The 16047-nt window shown below is 42.1% G+C and overlaps 1 protein-coding gene across 2 annotated transcripts in view; it reads left to right on the top strand.

The window, feature by feature from the left end:
• LOC106080698 (putative phosphatidate phosphatase) overlaps positions 1 to 16047 on the top strand; it is a 234762-nt gene that overhangs the window by 57703 nt on the left and 161012 nt on the right. The gene's annotated exons all lie outside the window — the stretch shown is intronic.

Here is a 16047-nt window from a genome sequence, read left to right as displayed (position 1 = left end):
ACTTAATCCAAAGTAGCATCTGTCTGCCAGTACAACTCTTATCATCATCATTTATCTCAAAACTGATGTCATTCGTTTCGGTTACGATGGTGCCGAGGTAGATAAAGTTGCTGACTATCTCAAAGATGTGGTTCCCAACTTTCTCCATTTCCTTTGTCTGCTCGATTGTGCAAGGCCTTTTGGGAGTTGAAACCATCCATTTTATCTTATCTACATTTACTACCAGGCCCATTTTCACTGACTCTCTTTCGTTTTCAAAGGCTGCAATTACTTCTTCCGGTGCCCGACCTATGATGTCGATGTCGTCGGCATAGGCGAGTAGCATTTGTTGTTCTGCAGCTCGTAAAATATTCTCCAGAGAGATCACACGACAGGTTGTCTCCTTATCTGAAACCTCGTTTGGTATTGAATGGATCAGAGAGTTTCTTCTCTATTCTTAATGAGGAACGTGTATCACCAAGTGTCATCCTGCAGAGTCTTATTAATTTTGCAGGGGTACCAAACTCAGATATGGCTTGAAATAACTTTGAACATATAGGGCTATCGAAAGTGGCATTGTAGTCAACAAAGAGATGGTAGGTGCTGAATTGTCCTTCTCGGGTCTCTTCCAGGATTTGGAGCAGTATGAATATCTGCTCCATTTTTAATCTTTCACACAGTACGCTCGAGAGTATCTGGTATACACTCTCTGTGCCAGTTGGCACATTCCGTTTTTTCTCCTTTCTTGTGTGCGGGACAAAGTACAATATGTTGAGGTTCCAATCATCGGGTATGCGTTCTTTTAGCCAGATTGTGCATACGCCTTATCAGCGTGTCGCCTCTGGTCTTAAATAGGTCAGCGGGTAACCCGTCGGCTTCTGTTGCCTTGTTGTTCTTTAGTCGGGTCACTGGTACTTGGACCTAATTCTGGCTATGTTAGGTTGAAAAGAGGGTACATATATTAATCCGCCCAATGCCACTATTGACAAACACCAGTAATCGGCTTGTTGTGCACTCTAAAACTATAAAGTAACCTCTAAAGTGAAAATTTTAAGTTAGGAATTCCGTGTTACTTACAAAAACCTTAATTGTTGTCAATACCACTCCCCTAAGTTGGTTCATGTCTGATATTGTGTCTCCACCTTAGTACCGGTATCTGTTGGACGCGAAAGCCGGGCAATGACAAAGGAAATGCTCCAACGTCTCATCATCTTCCCCGCATGCCCTACACATGCTTTCACTTGCCGCACCAATTTTACACAAGTGAGCTCGTAGTCCTATGTGTCCCGTTATGATACCAATAGCTATACTGACCTCCTTCTTGCTTCCTTTCAGTAATAGCCTCATCTTCTCACGATCTGGATTCCCCCATAGGATTGTCGCCGTCCTACCGACCGTTTCGCTGTTCTACACTGTTGCATGCGCATTCGTCGCCCACTCCCTTAACTCGGTCTGCGTCGACTAGGATGTTAACATTCTATACCATCATCTGGGGTAGATTTTGCGATATTCTCTTGGGTAAAATGTTATCCCCATATCCTCAGCATGCTATCTGTGTCAGTAACCAGATTTCCTTCTTTGTCCCTGCAGGAGGATGTGCCTGCACCAAGGCCATCAGATTAATGTTTAATTTCTGCGGAATAGACGTTTCTCCTCTCTCCTTTTCTCCCGATACCTCTCCTTCATCTGGCGTGTTGCTACTGATTGCAGGGTTACTCTACATGCCGAATTCTTGAGTTCAGTAGCATCTCGACACTCTTGGTTGTACCATCCGTTTCTTGGGGGAGGCTTCCGGTACCCAAGTGCGGATTTCGCGGCATTTTCCATGGAGTGGGCAATTTGTCTTCCACTTCGCCATTATATCATCGGAAAAAGGAGTGCTTTCATCAAGCAGTTGGGTCGGTCACTGCCATCTGATGTGTTTGCAGCTTTTCAATGTCAAGCTTTCGTGCAGTGTCAGATCGTACTTTCTTCGCCATGCTCAAACCGGTGCGAACCTTTGCTGCAACAAGGTAATGATCCGAATCTATATTCGCTCTATACACTCTCCACACGCTGGATGAATGCCTTCCATCCTGCACAACGTGATCAAATTGGTTTCTCGTATTTTAATCTGGTGACAGCCATGTGGCTTTTTGAATATTTTTATATTGAAATCTAGTGCTACTAACTACCATGTTATCTCGTGGAGGCTAAATGTTCCGACGGTTGGACCAAAGATGTCTTACTTCCAAATCTTCGCATTAAAATCTCCCAGAACGATTTTAATATCATTGGCGGGGCAGCTTTCATATTCTCTCTCTAGGCGCTCGTAGAAAATATCCTTGGTCTGTTCGTCTTTGTCCTCCGTAGGGGCTTGGCCAAAAATAAGACTTATGTTGAAGAATTTGGCTTTTATGCGGATTGTGGCTAGACTCTCATCCACCGGGGTAAAGCTTAAGACAAGGAGTTTCACTCTCCGACTAACCACAAATCCACACCCTAACCGCATGGCTTTTGTGGGATTGCACATGTATCCCTCGTTGTGGCGAGCCCCTTGCTCCAAGGTCCGACGCTGGCCTCCAGCCGCCCCTAACCTGGGAACAGACGCTGATGTTGGCCATTGGTTATTTAAAGGCACCAATAACTTGCCTTGTCATCTCGAGTACATTAGCACTCTATATTTAATTAGGAGCCAGTGCCACCTAACTCCTTATTGAGACTCTCCTCTCGAAAATCGTTGACTGCCCGTGGCCGCATTTGCAGCTACTCTACATAAAAACGGAGCTTTCCACCATCCGCTTTTTGCTTTTGCTGGTTTATGTGACAGAAGACTGGTAACCGGACTTTCCATAAGGACAGCTTATTTATCGTGTATTTGTTTTGGGATCGGGAAACGGGATACAAACCACCTTGGAGGCAATACTGCAGCACTACTCGGCCTACCTTACGGCGCATCTACTCACTACACTCACAGCGTACCGAACAATTCCAATTAAATGTTCATTCCCAAACCCAGTAAAAAAAGTTATGTGACACCAGGGGCATCCAGACCAACTTATACTCAAAACCACATTAATAAAGCATCATGCCTACGTCAAAGTACATTTGATGAGGTCCGACGTACACCAGATTTTGCATAGCATTAAAAATCCAACTGTAAGTGCTAGAGCACTCATCTAGTAAAGAACTAGATGAGTGCTAAGCCTTTTGGACAACACGCTACGATTTCAGTGTGTGTGAGACGAGAAAGCTTGGAAGGACGACGAAAATCCTATGGGGGATCCGAATCGTGGAAGGTCGCAGGAAAGAGGTCAGTGTGGCTTTCGTTATAATTATGGGACACATGGGACCACGAGTACTAAGTACGGTATGTGGGGAAAATGATGAGATGTTGGAACATTTTCTTGAATTCTAGGAAATCCTCGCCGTAGTGATAATCAAACGGCTTATGGCCTGAAAATATTCCGTGAAAGGATGCAACATATATTGAAACATATGATCAAGGTGATGCCTTACACACGATCCTAGACCAAGGGAAAAAATTCAGACTCGAAAAAGCAAAGAAGTTGCGGCGCTTGCATGAACGTGGTGAATTTCCAAACATTTTTCTCCGACTAAACAAATTTCCAAACGATAAATTCGTAAACTCCCAAAATGATCGTGTTCACTTAACTGAGAGCGCGTTCGTGAATTTAAGCTTACAAAAGGCCATCCGAAGTTATTTTCCATACCAAGTGATGATGTGGAAGTGCCTGACGTCAAAGTAAATTCGACTTTTAATTAGGAAAACATTTCGGATGCTGCTTTGGCAATGTGGGTACGTAAACACTTCGGTCGTAGATAATGGACCCCCCCCCCCCACAGGGGGGATCCAATGCGGGTTCTCAATGTAGACACCCCAGGACCACTCTGTCTCCTAGCTTTGATCCATCCGTGTAACATGATCTTTCGGATGGCAATACTAGAGTTCCGTCAATCCAAGACCGTGCCGACAGCAGTAGTGCCTTGTACTCAACTTCAAGGTTCATCTCAGGTATCCGATCGGAAACCTCTTCCCTTCCTTCTAGGTTTCCTATCGTCGTCATGATTATTTCGCGATGGTATGAGCTGCTCCCATTCTCAATCCATTCTCCCATCGCTTGAAGTCTCATAGCCGCCGTGGCTGCCTCACACTTATCAGTATGTCAATGGGTCGGATAGCTAGAATAGTCTCCAGTGCCCTAGTGGGCGTGGTTCTCATCGCTCCACCTATGCCAAAATAACATGTTCTCTGAACCTATTGTATGTCAAAAAGTATTGGTCTAATCAAGCTCCTGTAGAGCCAGTGAACTATCATTGGATAGTTCACCCCATTTCGAGCGTACGGCTCGTCTACATAGTATCCATCATCTGTGAGCCTTCTCAGCACGCTCCTGAAAGTGACACTTCCAGTTCAATTTCCTGTCCAAGATCACACCTAAGTATTTGACCTTGTCAGATATCGAAATCGTGTTATTGAGGAAAGGTGTTGCGTTCGTCTCCCTCGTAAACAGGCATATTTCAGTCTTCTCTGGGTTAACATTGCGACCTCTGAGTCTAGCCCAGAGGTCGCAAGACCTATGCAAGACACCTTCGGCCCTTTTGCATTGCTCGCTCGGATCCTTATCCCTTAAAAGTATTATAGCATCATCTGCGTAGCAGACGCGTTCAAATCCCTCCTCAGTCAACATCCGTAATAGGTCATTTACAATATGTTGGTTACCCATAGGAGTGACGATAAAATGCCACCTTGTGGCGTGCCTTGTGCCACTTTCTCCCTTATATTTATGCCATGAGACACACAATTTATCCACCTGTTCCTTAGCATATGGTTTATCCAGTCTCTAAGGAGCGGGTCTACACCGTACTGATCTAAGGATTGGATCACTGTGTCGGTCCGCACGTTATTAAAAGCCCCTTCGATGTCAATGCATACCGCCAGGGTGTACGTTTTGGCATCGAAGCATTCCTCTATTTTATGCACAACCTCGTGCAGGGCAGTCTCTACCGACCTTTCCTTGACATAGGCATGCTGTTTGTATTTGAGCAGTTCGCTGGATATCATACTCTTTATCATGGTGTCCACAATAGGTTCCATGGTTTTGAGTAGAAAGGATGTAAGGCTTATGGGTCTGTAGGCCTTTGGTGTCGCATCACTTGCCTTGCCGGGCTTGGGTATAAATACCACCCTTGCCTCCTGCCAGGCTTTCGGAGTATATGTCGCTGTGAAAATATCGGCCAGATAAGGCCACATATAGTCTGCCTCTTTCTTTAGTAACGCCGGAAATATTCCATCAGGTCCGGGTGACTTAAATGGTTTGAAGCTCCTCCAGGATTCCTTCACCATAAATTCCGTAATTATAAACCTTCGTTGTCATTATTCCAAGATTCCGGGGTCTCCGTTAGTCCCGTCGTATCCTGTGGAAAATGGGCTTCCATCTCTGCTCTCACTCCCATATCGGATTCTAAAGTTTTAGTTTGGACATGGGCTTGAAAATTTGCACAAATACTTCTTATTGGTGTAGGTTGGTTGGGATTGTAAATGGGCCAAATCGGTCCATGTTTTGATATAGCTGCCACATAAACCGATCTTGGGTTTTGACTTCTTCAGCCTCTAGAGGGCGCAATTCTCATCCAATTTGACTAAAATTTTGCACACATTTTAATATCGCTTCCAACATTTGTGAGAAGTATGGTCCAAATCGGTTCACATCCTGATATAGCTGCCATATAAACCGATCTGGGATCTTGACTTCTTGAGCTTCTAGAGAGCGCAATTCTCATCCGATTTGGCACAGATTTTGTACAACGGCTTCTCCCATACGTGTGCAATATGATCTGAATCGATATATAGCTTGACACAGCTCCCATATAAACCGATCTCCCGATTTTACTTCTTGAGCCCCGAATCGGTCTATAACTTGATATAGCTCCTCCTCCGTCCACATTCATTATTCTTTGTTTGCCTAAAAAGAGATACTGCGCAAAGAACACGACAGATGCGATCCATAAGATTCGGCCTGGCCGAACTTAGCGTGCTCTTACTTGTTTTATCTTGGCGGCATCATTAACGCTGTCGACCTGTTCGCAGAAAAGCTTCCAGGAGGCACGTTTTGCCGCTCTGATAATCTTATTGTAACCACCACTGAATATTTGTTCCGATGTTCTCGCCAGGCTACGAACCTAAGCATCCAGCGTCATGGGCGGACATGCTAACCTCTGCGCTACAGTGGCCTCCACAAATTGGCTTTACAAAAGTTTTATTGTAAAGTGCACAGTTTAGCCCAATTCGCCGCCCCAACCAGCCAATGTCAGAATTTTTATTATCCCTTGCAAAAAATAACTTTAAATGCAAATACACCCAAAAATGGCACAAGCATATTTTCTCAGCGTCATTCGATCTACTTTAATCTCCCCGTTGAATGGGCAAATATTTATATAGCTCATATTTAGCACAGTGCCAGTACAATGAACCATAAATATCGTCATACTCTCACTCATATTGACTTATTTTTAACTCCTGATAATGATCGCCGACGAATGCGGCTTAAATTATTTACACGGAAGCGAAATATATTGTCAGCCTTAATCTGCGTCATACAGCAAATGTTGCACGTGCTTGGCGTACGCTGTAGTCTTTGCAGCGTGTGCAGTCTATGCTGGGCAACTTACGATGAATAATGTTTCAGCCTATCTGCCACATGCCACAGAATTTTGCTGTTTGTAATAGTCTATGATGTGGCTTTGGTTGTTTTATGGTTCGCTGGTTATTGGAAACTGCATATTTGCTTAGCATGGACAAAAGGCGGATAATGCAATCTCCTCAATATTTATGGCTGGTCAAGGGTTCAGCGTCTGCATGTCTGCCGTGCCTTTGGGAGAAGAAACGATACTTTTTGTGTTAATGATTAAGAAGTATGAAATACGATATTTGATATTATATTCATTAGATTTGCTTATATCATCTCAACCACCCGATGGAATTGTTTAATTGAGAGGGCTTTAGTTGGCTAAAGCACTCAGAGATTCATCTCATAAAGACGTTGTGTGGGGTTTTGGGACAATTTTTTAATGCATCACATGCAGTGCGAAGTTCAAACCAACCCAAATTAATACTTTTCAATTCCACTTGTTGCAGTTTACTCCCACGATTTTCTTAATCAATGAAATCAAATTAGATTTTTGGCAAACTAAATTAACCATTGGGTGGACCTTGTAGAAATTAATGATTGTAAAGTCCATATATGTATATGGAAAAGGTTTCGTCTCCAGTGCATTGCATCATTAATCTCATAACTTCTTAGCCTGAATGATTTCCCGTGAAGTCATTGTGTGGCAAAACATCTTTCGTTCTCCATCATGATTTCTTCTTGGAATGGTAGACATTTTAACAACAAATATCTCCTTGATGCAAGTCAGAATGTCCGAAACCAATGGTTGCGAGCTATAGCAATTTCAATAGCACGCTGTCATGTGTTTTGTAAACATTTCACATAAGCTAGTCCATAGATTCCCCTGGTTTCATTCAAATTGATGAGTTGCCTTAGACCCTACATTGACATGCTCATCAATCAAATTTAAATCTCCTTCTTTTGAATATTCCAATTGAAATAAACCATTAAAACACCTATGGCATGAGGCTATTCTTTCAACCTTGAGTTGAGTGAAGAACTGCATTTGATTGATAATCCCCTGACATTGTGTTTCCACTCAACGTCAAGTGTCGTTGGAATAAGCAAAGAAAATTAACGCCCCACATCACTCATGAAAAGGGTCCCACTTTGAAGCGCTTGTTTAGAAAAGCAGGGCAATTGTCTACGACCATAGCATGACTACCCACCATAAAAAGCAAACAGACATTGCGACGACAGACACGTATGGCTAGAGAAATCATTGCCCAATTGTAAACTGATTCATTTTATTGCATTCATATCTGCTATTCATATCTCATATCTTTTCATTGCCATACAAAAATGGGCATAACGATGACGGATTATGATTGGCATGCATCGATTTATTCCATTTATTAACTTTGCTTGGTTCCGAATTAAAAATAAACATGTGGTCAAATGAAGAAACCATTGGTAAATAATGATGATGTTTATATGTCCTTTATTTACAACTAACCGAACCGGGCCCGCTCCGCTGCGCCTTCCTTAAATCTCTAATATCTTTTTAGGGTGGGGACACTTCGCGGATATCGAATTCGTGCCATTGTAGGCTATAAAGATGAACGTGTTTGAATCCTGGCGAGAACATCGGACAAAGCGGTGTTTATTCTCTCTTAATGTTGGTGACATTTGCCAGGAACAATGCCAGACATGGTCATTTAAAAAATTTTCCCCAAAGAGGTGTCGCACTGCGGAACCGAGTCCGAACGGCGGACCGAGTTTAAACTTGATGTGTGAGAAGTCTGGTGGTAATGCTCTTCTTTAGGGTAATGTTCTCATTAGGGGAGGAATGACACCTCAGACCTTTCGACTCGAATATGGATATCAAATTCGTTCTTTATTCCCAGCGAAAATTAAGTTCAGTTTAGGGGGTGCTTTAGGGCGTACCCCGAAACACTTGGCTCCATAATTGGATATCAAATTCATTTTCTACTCTCAAATACCTTTCATTTGAGTCCCATATTGTCATAATGAGTGAAATAACCCATTTTACGTATCTTTAGGAGGAAAAGTGCCACCTAGACTTGAACGCAAACTTTAGCGTCATATTCGCAATCTACTCCCAAATACCTTTCATTTGAGTCCCATATAGTCATGGTCGGCTAGTATGCTCATTTAGGGGTATTTGGGGGTGGGCGACCTCCCAATCTACTGCCTAATACTTTTCATTTGAGTCCCATGTTAACTCGTTTTCTGGTCTCCAATACCTTTCATTTGATACCCTTATTGTGCCGATGGTACCACTTTCGGATATGGGTGGCATTTTCGGGGTAAGAGGGAGGGTCCGCCTCCACCCGATATCTAAAACTTATATAGCCTACGTTTCCTTCCAAACAAACGTACACAATTCATGAAAATTTTTAGAAAATCGGTTCAGCCAAGTGTCATATAGTCATAATGGGTCTTATGGCGTTTTTGCCGGTTGGCGGGACCTCTATACTTCGATCTGATTTTGTATGACAGATTCGAAATCTTCTTCCGAATATCTTTTATTTGAGCCCCATATTGAATTAACATCCAATATGCCTGTTTAGGGGAGTTTTGGGGTTGGAGCATCCCGATGGGTACTTAAACTCAAATGTTAATACCATATTGAGAAAATTTCGAAGAAATCGATTCTGCCGTTTTTAGGTCTATACGGAACAAACAAACCAACCGAGTCCCATATATCCGTGATTGGCTAATATGCCCATTTTGGGCGTTTTTGTGGGGGCGGGGTTACCCCCTATACTTAGACATGAATTTGTATTCCAGATTCGTTATCTAGTCAATCATACTTTTTATTTGATACCCATACTGTCCTTATTGGTCCACTTTTGATTTTGGGTGGTGTTTTTGGGGTAACGGCGGAGGGTCCGCCCCCTTCCGGTATCAATAAATTATAAAGACTAATCCTAATTCCTGACCATATTATGACATTCGTACTCTACTCCCGGTCGGTCCACTTTTATTTTTGTGGTACAACTTTTAGGTAAGGGGGAGGGTCCGCCCCCCTCCCGATATCAACAAATGTATAGAGTCTTTGTTTCCTTCCAGACCAACCTTCACAAAGTATGAAAATTTCAAGTTAATCGGTACCGAGATTGGAGTATAATAAATATATTACAATAAAACATGGCCAACAGTAAACTGTTCAGTTTGAACATAGGGCATTAACAAGATCTCTCCATTGAGCTCTATCGTTGGCCATAGCCTTGACTTAATTCCACGATACATGGGTTGATTTCACCTCTCTTTTTGTACAGCAGATCCATGTGTTTTTCGGGCGTCCCCTCCCTTGCTGTCCTTGCGGCTTCCACCCTAGGACGTTTCTCGCTATATCATCTCGCTGCCGGCATAGGATATGACCCAACCAAGTACATTTTATCTTCCAGATTTCTAAATCCACAGGGGAAGTGTTTGTTCTTATTTGTAATTCTTCATTTGAAATACGGTTTGGCCAGAAAATTCGAAGTATTTGTCGTAGGCAGCGACTTTTGTATTATGTGAGAAGTCACTGCATCTCCAAATTTTATTGAGTTTAAGAAGGGCGCTTTTAGCCTTGTTGATACGTACGCGTATGTCTGCCTCTGTTCCTCCGTCCTTTGTTATTTTGCTGCCAAGATAGGAGAAGTTGTCAACGTCTTCACTGATATGGTCGTTTATAGTGAGCGGTGTCAGATTTTATGTTCCTATCGTCACTAATTTGCTATGTTTATCCCCAGGCCTACTTTGGCGCCATTTTCATTCAGTTGTTCCAGTTTCGATTATGTGCAAAAAGCCATTTATCATCCGCGTAGTCGATTTATCCGAGGAAGTCAGCATTAGTTTCTCCTAATACGTAGTCTAGTTAAATTTAAAAAATCTTCGGTGACAGGATGCAACCCTGCTTCACTCCTTTGTCGATCTCGAAAGGTCAGCTCTCTTTTCCATTCAAACGGACTGAAATTTTAGCAGTCCTATACAGTTCCCTAATTAGTATGCCGGTTATTTCAGGGATGTCCTTATTCAACAGCATGCTCCACATTGAACTCCTCGAAACTGAGTGAAAAGCAAGCTCAAAGTCGATGAATAAAAGGAATTGGTGTGTATTAAGTTCGGCAGTCTGTTCAATGGGAGGCCACCGTAGCGCAGAGGTTAGCATGTTCGCCTATGACGCTGACCGCCTGGGTTCGAATCCATCAGAAAAAATTTTCAGCTGTGTTTTTCCCCTCCTAATGCTGGCAACATTTTTGAGGTACTAGTCTAGTCGGACTCGGCTATAAAAAGGAGACCCTTTATCATTGAGCTTAAAACTTGAATCGGACTGCACTCATTGGAATGTTCATGGGCAAAATTTGTATTTGTAGACTGTTCAATGATTATGCACAGGAAGTTAAAGTGGTCGGCACAAGAACGTCTTGGCCGAAACCTCGAAATTCTGTCAAGTGCAGGCGACGTACACTGCAGAAGAAGACTTACCATCACTTTATTTATTGCGTTTAACAATGTAATACCCTCCAGTTCTTACACTTGGTGAGGTCACTCTTTTTTGGACCATGATCCCCTTCTTCCATTTCGTGGAGACAGCTTTTGTATTCCAGGCCTCCATGATAATTGGGGTGATCTCTTGAGCTATGGGGTATGCACCATACCGCAACAGTTCAACAGGTATATTATCAGGGCCGGCTGATTTGCCGTTTTTGAGTGAGATCAGAACGGCCTCAAAGTCTTCGCAGGTGGGTGGGGCCGTAGATATATACCTACGTGGGTTTCGGCACACAGGGGAATTAAGAAGGCCGGAGGTTACGTTCTTGGTTGCTGTTTTATTTCCTCTATAGTTTCGTTGCTTATCCATGGTTTTCGGGATCGTCGTGCAATGCCCATGATAGAGGTGGCCGCCTCCGTACATGCTGCTGTTATGTCGACCCATGTATGGGTGTTATTTTGCAGCTTCTCCGTTAATGTTGGCTTGTATTCGCGCGCTGTTTTGTGGTCTTTTTGGCTTAAAAGGTTGAACTTTGTGCTTATTGTTTGAGTCCTTTGCATGACGGCTGTGCGTAGACGTAGAGTGGCCACTAAAAGCATGTTGTCACTATCGATGTCGGCTCCTCGTCTAGTTTTCACATCCATCAGCGAACCCAGAAGGAGTTTTCTGATAAGTAATTGGTCGATTTGATTATGGGTGTTTCCATCTGGTGATTCCCAAGTATATGTGTATATTTTTTAATGGGGGAATTTTGTGCCTCCAATAAAAAGCCGGTTTCTTGCGCAGAAATCAACCAATCTGTCGCCATTGTCATTCCTGGTATCGCCAAGTCCTTGCATTCCCATGATTGATTGTAGATTATTGTTGTTATTGACCACCTTGGCATTAAAATATCCCATAAGAAGTTTAATGTCACTTATTGGTACAGAGTGTGTCACTGAGTCGAGTTGGGAATAGAATTCATAAATTCTTACATCGTCATCGGGTTCGGTTGGGGCGTAGCTGTGTACAATGGACATCTTGGGGAATTATGAATTTAATTTTGCCATCGTGATGCGTTCAGATATAACATTATATGATAGGCGACAGTAAAAGACCGATCCTATTTATCCAGTGGATTTCATTGCTGAAAATATGAAGTGGTAGCTTCCTCAAAGATCCATAGTTCCGGATTGCGGCCATCGTACTTCACTTAAACCGAAGAAGTCAGGGTTGTGTTTGACATCTCGTTCTGGACTTGGTGAAGTCTCGATGCCTTTGAGAGACGTTCCATGTTCCAATCATTCTGAACCCATAGGTCGTCATGGGGGGTTGTCGGTTCCATTATATCTTGTTGATGTTTCTGTAATCGTAACTTTTTTAAGATGCATGGCAAATTGGTCCCACCCATCGGTGCCTAGTGCTGGAACTGCCAGTGACCCAGTAGGCCGAGCATTCTTGATGGTAAATCTTCTGAAGGTCTGCGAGCGCCACTGTTGGCCATTTCCTTTGGCTCATCCGGTATTGCACGAAACCACCGTGATCGTATTCGTATCTGTGCAACCGGAACACCCGCTGCTTGTGCAAACATGTTGATGAATCAGTAAATAAGGAGCTCTTATCTAAGGCTAGCGTTTCTATAAAAGGATTTGTTATTATATTTCAGTTGGAATGACGTGACGTAAAGGACACAGAGTTTCTCATTTCTCATATAAGATATACTCACAATGGTACCTTGCAAATCCGGTCAAAAGTTTAAATTGAATAGTCAAACATGAACAAAGAGATATCTCCCTTATCCTCACAGTAGTGGTCGCATCAATTTGCCCCGCCACTATGTCCAGAGGCATTAGATCTAGCATTAAATTCATTGCATCAGATGGTATCGTCCCCATCGCGGCTGTGATCCATAAACAAGCCATCCTTTGAATCCGGCAGATTAATAGCAGTAGGTGGACTTTTAAAGCACTGTCCACCAGACCACAACATCGTATAGCATTACCTAGTGCATGAAAAGCATTTTAAACTCCCAAAATTTGCCAATGGCTCTCTTGCAGGTGCATAAGACAAGAGTTGCCTTTCTTGCCCTTTCCATAATGTTGGATTTGAAGTACAATTTCCTGTCCAGCAAAACACCCACCTATTTTGCGTTCTCTGGAAATGAAATATATATATATATATCTTTAAGAATGTTACGAAACTTTTCCTGGGAAATGTGTATCAACGAGAAGTTTTAGTGTTTCCACACTAGACATTGTCCATACATTCTCTGACTTCTGAATAAGGAAGATGTATCCTCCACGGAGCTGCAGAATTCCACCCAGTATTTGTTCTGAGCCTTTCTCAGCTCCCTCTTGTATTTTCTTAGCTCAGTCTTAAAGACGTCCCAATCGTGTGGTGCCCTTATAGCCTTCGCCCTGTTGAATAGTTTTTTGCAGCCCTTCCTTAGACCAACCAGATCTGGGGTCCACCATGGCGGTCGCTGTTTGCCCCTTGGCTTGGCACTAGGATATGCTGAGACAAGCGAGTCATTCAGTGCCTTCGTGATCGGCTTAACCATTATATCTATGTCCTTCATAATTTCCACTTCTTTTTCTGATCTAGAAGGGACAGTCGTGCCGAATATGTGCCGAAATTTATCGCAATCCGCCTTTCTTCTGTTTAGCCGAGGTACCACTTCTGCAGTATTTTCGCCAATGCTGAAACTAATAAAACGATGATCAGAGAAGCTGTAGTCATCCAACACTTGCCAGTCGCATATCCTTCTGTTTATACAAAGGTGGTACCTTGTACATGCTGCCTTTTTTTGGTAATAAAGGTCGATTTATTCTCTTTGTTAACAATCGCCAGATTGCAACTTGTAATATATTCGATAACAGCTCACCCCTTTCGCTGATATCCAAACGTCCCCATATCTGGTGACATGCATTAGCATCACTTCCTAAATAAGGCTCCTTTTCCCTGCAGAAGCAGCTTCAACAAACAATTTAGGACTAGAAAGCGGCATCTCCGATTCGAAACGATACTCTGCCCAGAATCCTCGTGAATCAACCTCGATTGGTATCAAAACAGTACCACCTGGTATTGAAAAATAAAAAAAATACCAACAGGTATTGGCAAAGCATCATCATTTTTCTATCACTGTATGTCTTTCAAGGGCCCCTATAAATCAATCTTCCTTATACACTTCTTCAGCCTCCAAACTAAGAGAAAAATTGCTCCCTTCAATGCAAGACGGTATTAATAGTGTAGCAACCCCGTATAGTATCTAAAATTGTTATTAGATTTATTACCCAACAGGAATTGCTTTAAATACCCAATTAGTATTGGCTTTAGTACCAAACCGAAGTTGTTTTAATGCCATTTTCATTTTCACCCATTGTCAAACAAACAAAAAACGTTGAAAATAATTGCAATTTCATTTCATGTCGTTTGTGTATATAAAAATTAAATCTACATCTTGGTCAAGCACAATACACTAATGATCTTTCATCATATGAGATATATCGTCAAGTTTAAATTTATATTCATCTACCTTAAAGTAATGCAAATTTTGCCCAGCAAACTTCTCACATATCAATGAGTGCAGTCCGATTCAAGTTTTAAGCTCAATGATAAGGGACCTCTTTTATATAGCCGAGTCCGCAAGGCGTGCCGCAGTGCGACACCTCTTTGGATAGAAGTTTACATGGCATAGTACCTCACAAAAGTTGCCAGCATTAGGAGGGGTAAACCACTACTGAAAATTTGTTCTGGTGGTCTTGCCAGGATTCGAATCCAGGCGTTTAGCGTCATATGCGGACATGCAAACCTCTTCGCTACGGTGGCCTCCTTAAAGTATCGTAAAATATTTATATTTACTTCTAACTAGTAAAAGCGTGCTAAGTTCGGCCGGGCCGAATCTTGGGAACCCACCACCATGGATTCTGCTACAAAATTATACAAAAACATATGACAACGTCAAACACAACATCTCGTACTAATTTTTTTAAAGGTCGGACCAAAATTGTAGCTTCTATAGGCTTAAAACTCCATATGGGAGGAAAGATATATATGGGAGCTATATCTAAATCTGAACCGATTTTTATGAAATTTTGCACACATACAAAATCGAGACAAACGGACATAGCTAAATCGAATCAGGAAGTGATTCTAAGCCGATCGGTATACTTATCAATGGGTCTAGCTCTTCTCCTTCTTAGCGTTGCAAACAAATTATTCCCTGTACCACAATGGTGGTGTAGGTTATAAAAATTTAGTTGAAGGTCATAATTTTATTTTATTCCACATACCTCTAGGAACCGAACATGGATTATAGAGAGACGGGTTTACATGGAAGTTTACATGGAATAGAAGTCATAACAAAATACTACATGTAAGATTTCAGCCAAATCGGACAAAATTTTCGGCTTGTAAAGGCTCCATCTCCATCTTCTGGTATTGACTTAACTCCAAATGGTGTTAAATGTTTGCCAATAATGTGAATAAAATAATACCAGCAGGTATCGGCAAAGTACCGTTTGTTTTTTATACACTCAACCATGGAGGTAAACGTAGTTCGTCATTACGTTTGTAACACATCGAAATATTGACCTGAGATCCAAAAAAGTATAAATGTATATTATATAAATCGTTTTGACATTTTAAGTAGATTTCGCTTCTGTTTGGCCGCCTGCCTGTCGAAAGCACGAAATATCGGATGTTAAAGCTGGAAATATCGGATGTTAAAGCTGCCATATAAATAAATCTTGAACCTTGACTTCTCAGAACTCTAAGGGCGCAATTCTTATCTGATTTAGCTGAAACTGTGTAAGAAGTATTTTGTTTTGACTTGAAACAACTATGTCAAGTATGGTCTAGATCGGTTGATAATCTGATATAGCTCCCATATTAACCGATCTCCAGATTAAACTTCTTAGGTGATTTGGCTAAACAATTTTACAACTTCTCCTAAAACCTTCAACATACGTC

The sequence above is a fragment of the Stomoxys calcitrans genome, chromosome 5 (genome assembly GCF_963082655.1).
Source record: "Stomoxys calcitrans chromosome 5, idStoCalc2.1, whole genome shotgun sequence".
Lineage (NCBI taxonomy): Eukaryota > Metazoa > Arthropoda > Insecta > Diptera > Muscidae > Stomoxys > Stomoxys calcitrans.
Note: the sequence above shows the minus strand (reverse complement) of the source record. Positions and strands in the feature narration are given on the sequence as shown.